At 49.1% G+C, this 6,651-nt stretch overlaps 1 long non-coding RNA gene across 1 annotated transcript; it reads left to right on the top strand.

Moving 5' to 3' along the window:
- Positions 1-325: 325 nt before the first annotated feature.
- Positions 326-6,444, top strand: LOC121840377. The gene is made up of 3 exons (XR_006079580.1): positions 326-461; positions 5,889-6,129; positions 6,375-6,444. It is a non-coding gene; the product is annotated as an uncharacterized LOC121840377 (long non-coding RNA).
- Positions 6,445-6,651: the final 207 nt, after the last annotated feature.

Raw genomic sequence — 6,651 nt, 5'->3', positions numbered from 1 at the left:
AGTTGATGGCGTTCCGAATAGGCGCTCCAGCTAGACAAGAGACCTCTCGAGCGGCGCCCGGCACCTGTGGCTCCGGCCATGGGCAGTTCAGGGCCTCCCGCTGGGTGCTTGGTGGATAGTGCCAGGGCCTCCTCCCCTGACGGGATAGGATCGGTCCCTGGTGTTGTTTGCTTCGAGTGCCCAGGTACAAACATCTATGTTGTGAGTGGCTACCTGGTTGATCCTGCCAGTAGCATATGCTTGTCTCAAAGATTAAGCCATGCAAGTCTAAGTACACACGGCCGGTACAGTGAAACTGCGAATGGCTCATTAAATCAGTTGAGAGTGGGCAATCGGACTAAGGAAGGTGGGTACCAGGTAGAAAAGTACCATCGGTACCTGGTAACCCAAAGACCCAAGAGAGAGTGGGTAACTCAGAGTCCGATAGCCCAAAAAGAGAGTGGGCAATCGGACTAAGGAAGGTGGGTACCAGGTAGAAAAGTACCATCCCAAAGACAATCGGACTAAGGTACCAGGTGTACCATCTGGTAACCCAAAGACCCAAGAGAGAGTGGGTAACTCAGAGTCCGATAGCCCAAAAAGAGAGTGGGTACCAGGCAATCGGACCTGGTAACCCAAAGGAAGGTGGGTACCAGGTAGAAAAGTACCATCGGTACCTGGTAACCCATCGGTAAAGGTAACCCAAAGACCCAAGAGAGAGTGGGTAACTCAGAGTCCGATAGCCCAAAAAGAGAGTGGGCAATCGGACTAAGGAAGGTGGGTACCAGGTAGAAAAGTACCATCGGTACCTGGTAACCCAAAGACCCAAGAGAGAGTGGGTAACTCAGAGTCCGATAGCCCAAAAAGAGAGTGGGCAATCGGACTAAGGAAGGTGGGTACCAGGTAGAAAAGTACCATCGGTACCTGGTAAACCCAGTGTGGACTTAGGTACCCAAAAAGGAAAGGGCAATCGGACTAAGGGTGACCAGGTGCACATGGGCCTTTTTGGGTTGGGTGGAAAGCACCAGGTGACCAGGTGCACATGGGCCTTTTTGTCCCAGGTGCACAACATTTTGGGTCACCAGGTGCACATTGACCTTTTTAGGTCACCAGGTGCACGACGTCCTTTTTGGGTCACCAGGTGCACGCGGTTCGTAAGAGCGCGGCTATCTGCTTTATAGCCCGAGGAAGGGTGCTTAAGTGTGGGTGCCCTGGTTCACCTGGTGTGCGAGGTTGTGGAGGTGGGGGGGGTCCCCTGCTGGAATCATCCCCGGAAATAGAGTGGTGTTACCCGGGTGGTGAGTGAGGGCCTAACTGCCTGAAGGTCCATATTTCCACTGTCCTTAAGGGGGGCAGAGCAGTCAGCCTCTGTGGAGGTGAGCTGCTCTGTCCCCCTTTTTTTAGGCCCATTTCCCCAATCACCAGGCCCAGAGTTGGACATAGTGCAATTTCTGTTTTATTTACAATTTTGGGTTACCAGTTGCCAGTTGCACAACAATCAGTATCCATCGTGATATTTTAAACAGTCCATAAAGCACTTTTCAGAAGGCACAACAATCAGTATCCATCAGACAGAAAGAGGGCCGTAGTAGGGTGCTTCCATATCGGGCATTAATATGAGAATGACCCTTAAATGCATTTAGGACCATATTTTAATTTTTGGGTTCCCAGGTGCACGTTTTCAATCACCAGTTGCACAACAATCAGTATCCATCAGAACATGTTAAAGTGTCCATAAATCCCTCAGGACGGCCCCTATGGAAAGAGGGCCGTAGTAGGGTACTCCTATAACAGGGCATTAATATCAGAATGACCCTTAAATGCATTTAGGACCATATTTTAATTTTTGGGTTCCCAGGTGCACGTTTTCAATCACCAGTTGCACAACAATCAGTATCCATCGTGATATTTTAAACAGTCCATAAAGCACTCAGGACGGCCCTGACAGAGAGAGGGCCGTAGTAGGGTGCTTCCATATCGGGCATTAATATGAGAATGACCCTTAAATGCATTTAGGACCATATTTTAATTTTTGGGTTCCCAGGTGCACCCACTTGTTTTGGGTTACCAGTTGCACAACAATCAGTATCCAAATCGTAATTTTTAAAAAGTCCATTAAAAATAGGACTTGACAGAGAGGGGCTAGAGGTCCCAAATCGGGCTCGTCTCATAAATGGGCAACAAGTAGAGCATGTAAAAAACAAATTGCCCTGACAGGCACCTATGTTTCCAGTAACATGCATTTTTTCCAAAATTTAAAACACGATTTCCCATTAAACGTTTTATACAAAAACCAGTTTTAATGAAATGACAATATCTTAAACGTCTATGAGTGCCCTATCGTTTAAAAAATGACCCCATAAAGATTGGATATTTACTTTTTGATTTAGGTCACGTTTTGGTCACCAGTTGCACGGTATCCATATAGTCCAAGATGGCGGCCCTGACAGAGAGAGGGCCAGTAGTATACCGGCATTAATAACTGAGAATGACCCTTAAATGCATTTAGGACCATATTTTTTTTGGGTTCCCAGGTGCACGTTTTCAATCACCAGGTGCACGGATGTATAGGGTCCCCCATGGATAAAAGGTCCGTATTAGGGTGCTCCCATAGCGGGCATGACTTTTTGGAACACCGCTCATGTAATTTTAGGTTCCCAGGTGCACGTTTTCAATCACCAGTTGCACGAAAAAAATAAAATATTAAACCTTCCATAAATCACTCAGGGCGGGCCCCCATTGATAGAGGGCCGTAGTAGGGTGCTTCCATAGCGGGCATGGGTATCTGGAACACCGTTAAGTCATTTAGAACCGTATTTTAACTTTTGGGTTACCAGGTGCCTATTTTCAATCACCAGGTGCACGGCTGTGAAAAGTGGGGACTCTGTCATTTTTTCGACCGATTTCTGAAATTTTCAAAAAATGATTAAAAATACTTCCCGAAGGGCCAGAGGTCCCAAATTTCGTGTCATACCCTCTCTCGTGATGGGCAACAATTCCAGCATATAAAAAAGATTTCGCATCCACAGGCACCTATGTTTCTGGTAGAATTCACTTTTTCCCAAAAACGTAAATCACGATTTTCTATTAAAATGTTTTATACAAAAACGTTTTTAATTAAATGGAAATGCTCGTCTATTTGTGCCCTTTCGTGCAAAAAACGCCCCAGATTGGAGGTGTACTTTTTGATTTATTCACGTTTTGGCAAAAACGGAATTTGACCCCCAATGGCTGGGCGCACATAAACCCTATGCGGTTCCGGGATTATATCGATAAATTGGCCTGCTCGTCAATGACACACTCAGGGGCGGGTCGACCAGACAGGTACCGGCGCGAAATCAGAAACCTGGTTTTTGACAACAAGACTTCCATGTCCTAGAGAGACGGGGGTGGTGTCAAACTGATCAGCCCGAATAGAAAATGAGTACTGGGTACTTTTGAGGGATGTGAGCCCCTCGGAACCATGGTACTTTGGACATTTACCGCCAGTGTCCGATTTGTCCTAACTTTTGATCCACGTTTCCCAGCTTGGTGATGGGAGGATATTGAGCTCTGTCCTGGGCAGTGGCTCTATCCCAGCTATTACCTTGTGGGTTTGGTTCATTAATGACCATGGTTCTGGTCCAATGAAGGTGCCCGTCCCTTCTGCGACCGTTGCTTAGTCCCGGTGAGGGCTAGCTCTCCAGTCCAGTCCCATACTTGTTTCACGGTACGTCTCCATGGTTCTCCTCTGTTGTCCAGCCAATTTAATTTCCTCTGACTGATTTGCATTCGTCTTCCACCTGGGAGGGACTCTATCGGCCGGTCTTTGGCTGGTGTTCTGATGGATGTTCCCTCCCGACCCAAGTGGATTTGCCTCTATCGGGGAGCCCCTTTCGGAAACGTTTGAAGGATATATGAATGAGTGATGGTACAGAGCAGCATAGGCAAGATACAGTAGATGATATCGAGTACAGTATATACATATGAGATAAGTATGTAAACCAAGTGGCATAGTTAAAGTGGCTAGTGATACATGTATTACATAAGGATGCAGTCGATGATATAGAGTACAGTATCAACGTATGCATATGAGATGAACAATGTAGGGTAAGTAACATTATATAAGGTAGCATTGTTTAAAGTGGCTAGTGATATATTTACATCATTTCCCATCAATTCCCATGATTAAAGTGGCTGGAGTAGAGTCAGTGTCATTGACAGTGTGTTGGCAGTAGCCACTCAATGTTAGTGGTGGCTGTTTAACAGTCTGATGGCCTTGAGATAGAAGCTGTTTTTCAGTCTCTCGGTCCCAGCTTTGATGCACCTGTACTGACCTCGCCTTCTGGATGGCAGCGGGGTGAACAGGCAGTGGCTCGGGTGGTTGATGTCCTTGATGATCTTTATGGCCTTCCTGTAGCATCGGGTGGTGTAGGTGTCCTGGAGGGCAGGTAGTTTGCCCCCGGTGATGCGTTGTGCAGACCTCACTACCCTCTGGAGAGCCTTACGGTTGAGGGCGGTGCAGTTGCCATACCAGGCGGTGATACAGCCCGCCAGGATGCTCTCGATTGTGCATCTGTAGAAGTTTGTGAGTGCTTTTGGTGACAAGCCGAATTTCTTCAGCCTCCTGAGGTTGAAGAGGCGCTGCTGCGCCTTCCTCACGATGCTGTCTGTGTGAGTGGACCAATTCAGTTTGTCTGTGATGTGTATGCCGAGGAACTTAAAACTTGCTACCCTCTCCACTACTGTTCCATCGATGTGGATGGGGGTGTTCCCTCTGCTGTTTCCTGAAGTCCACAATCATCTCCTTAGTTTTGTTGACGTTGAGTGTGAGGTTATTTTCCTGACACCACACTCCGAGGGCCCTCACCTCCTCCCTGTAGGCCGTCTCGTCGTTGTTGGTAATCAAGCCTACCACTGTTGTGTCGTCCGCAAACTTGATGATTGAGTTGGAGGCGTGCATGGCCACGCAGTCGTGGGTGAACAGGGAGTACAGGAGAGGGCTCAGAACGCACCCTTGTGGGGCCCCAGTGTTGAGGATCAGCGGGGAGGAGATGTTGTTGCCTACCCTCCATTGGTGGCCCTCCATTGGTGTTCCGGTGCGGGGAGTGGCACACTCAGGCTGCGAAGCATGTGGTGATGGTCATCCCGTAACGCATCGGCGCCAGAAACACGTATTCTCAAACCCTGTCTTTAAACGTGGACCTACCCGGTTGACCCAAGCGGTCTGTCTGAGGTTGTGGTTCCTTTTGCCCAGTTGATGGCGTTCCGAATAGGCGCTCCAGCTAGACAAGAGACCTCTCGAGCGGCGCCCCGGCACCTGTGGCTCCGGCCATGGGCAGTTCAGGGCCTCCCGCTGGGCGCTTGGTGGATAGCGCCAGGGCCTCCTCCCCTGACGGGATAGGATCGGTCCCTGGTTGTTGTTTGCTTCGAGCGCCCAGGTACAAACATCTAAGTTGTGAGTGGCTACCTGGTTGATCCTGCCAGTAGCATATGCTTGTCTCAAAGATTAAGCCATGCAAGTCTAAGTACACACGGCCGGTACAGTGAAACTGCGAATGGCTCATTAAATCAGTTATGGTTCTTTTGATCGCTCAAACGTCACTTGAATCAGGGTTCGATTCCGGAGAGGGAGACTGAGAAACGGCTACCACATCCAAGGAAGGCAGCAGGCGTGCAAATTTACCCACTCCCGACTTGGTGAGGTAGTGACGAACAATACAGGACTCTTTCGAGGCCCTGTAATTGGAATGAGTACTCTTTAAATCCTTTAACGAGGATCCATTGTAGGGCAAGTCTGGTGTTGAATAAATGGGAGGTCCCGGCCGCCGTGGTGCTTCGGTTGGCCCGGGACGGCCTGCCTCTTTTGGCTGGTTTTCATGGAACGGGATAGGTCTCCTCCACGAGAGTGGGCAATCGGACTAAGGAAGGTGGGTACCAGGTAGAAAAGTACCATCGGTACCTGGTAACCCAAAGACCCAAGAGAGAGTGGGTAACTCAGAGTCCGATAGCCCAAAAAGAGAGTGGGCAATCGGACTAAGGAAGGTGGGTACCAGGTAGAAAAGTACCATCGGTACCTGGTAACCCAAAGACCCAAGAGAGAGTGGGTAACTCAGAGTCCGATAGCCCAAAAAGAGAGAGGGCAATCGGACTAAGGAAGGTGGGTACCAGGTAGAAAAGTACCATCGGTACCTGGTAACCCAAAGACCCAAGAGAGAGTGGGTAGAAAAGTACCATCGGTAGAGTCCGATCAGAGTCCGAAAAAAGAGAGGGCAATCGGACTAAGGAAGGTGGGTACCAGGTAGAAAAGTACCATCGGTACCTGGTAACCCAAAGACCCAAGAGAGAGTGGGTAACTCAGAGTCCGATAGCCCAAAAAGAGAGTGGGCAATCGGACTAAGGAAGGTGGGTACCAGGTAGAAAAGTACCACCGGAAACCCAGTGTGGACTTAGGTACTGGGTGGAAAGCGGCCGGGTGACCAGGTGCACATGGGCCTTTTTTGGGCCTTTTTTGGGTCACCAGGTGCACAAGATCCATTTTGGGTTCCCAGGTGCACAACGTTCATTTTGGGTCACCAGGTGCACATTGACCTTTTTAGGTCACCAGGTGCACGACGTCCTTTTTGGGTCACCAGGTGCACGCGGTTCGTAAGAGCGCGGCTATCTGCTTTATAGCCCGAGGAAGGGTGCTTA

Source organism: Oncorhynchus tshawytscha, linkage group LG21 (genome assembly GCF_018296145.1).
Source record: "Oncorhynchus tshawytscha isolate Ot180627B linkage group LG21, Otsh_v2.0, whole genome shotgun sequence".
In the NCBI taxonomy this organism is placed as follows: Eukaryota; Metazoa; Chordata; class Actinopteri; order Salmoniformes; family Salmonidae; genus Oncorhynchus; species Oncorhynchus tshawytscha.
This window is presented reverse-complemented; position numbering and strand designations above follow the sequence as displayed.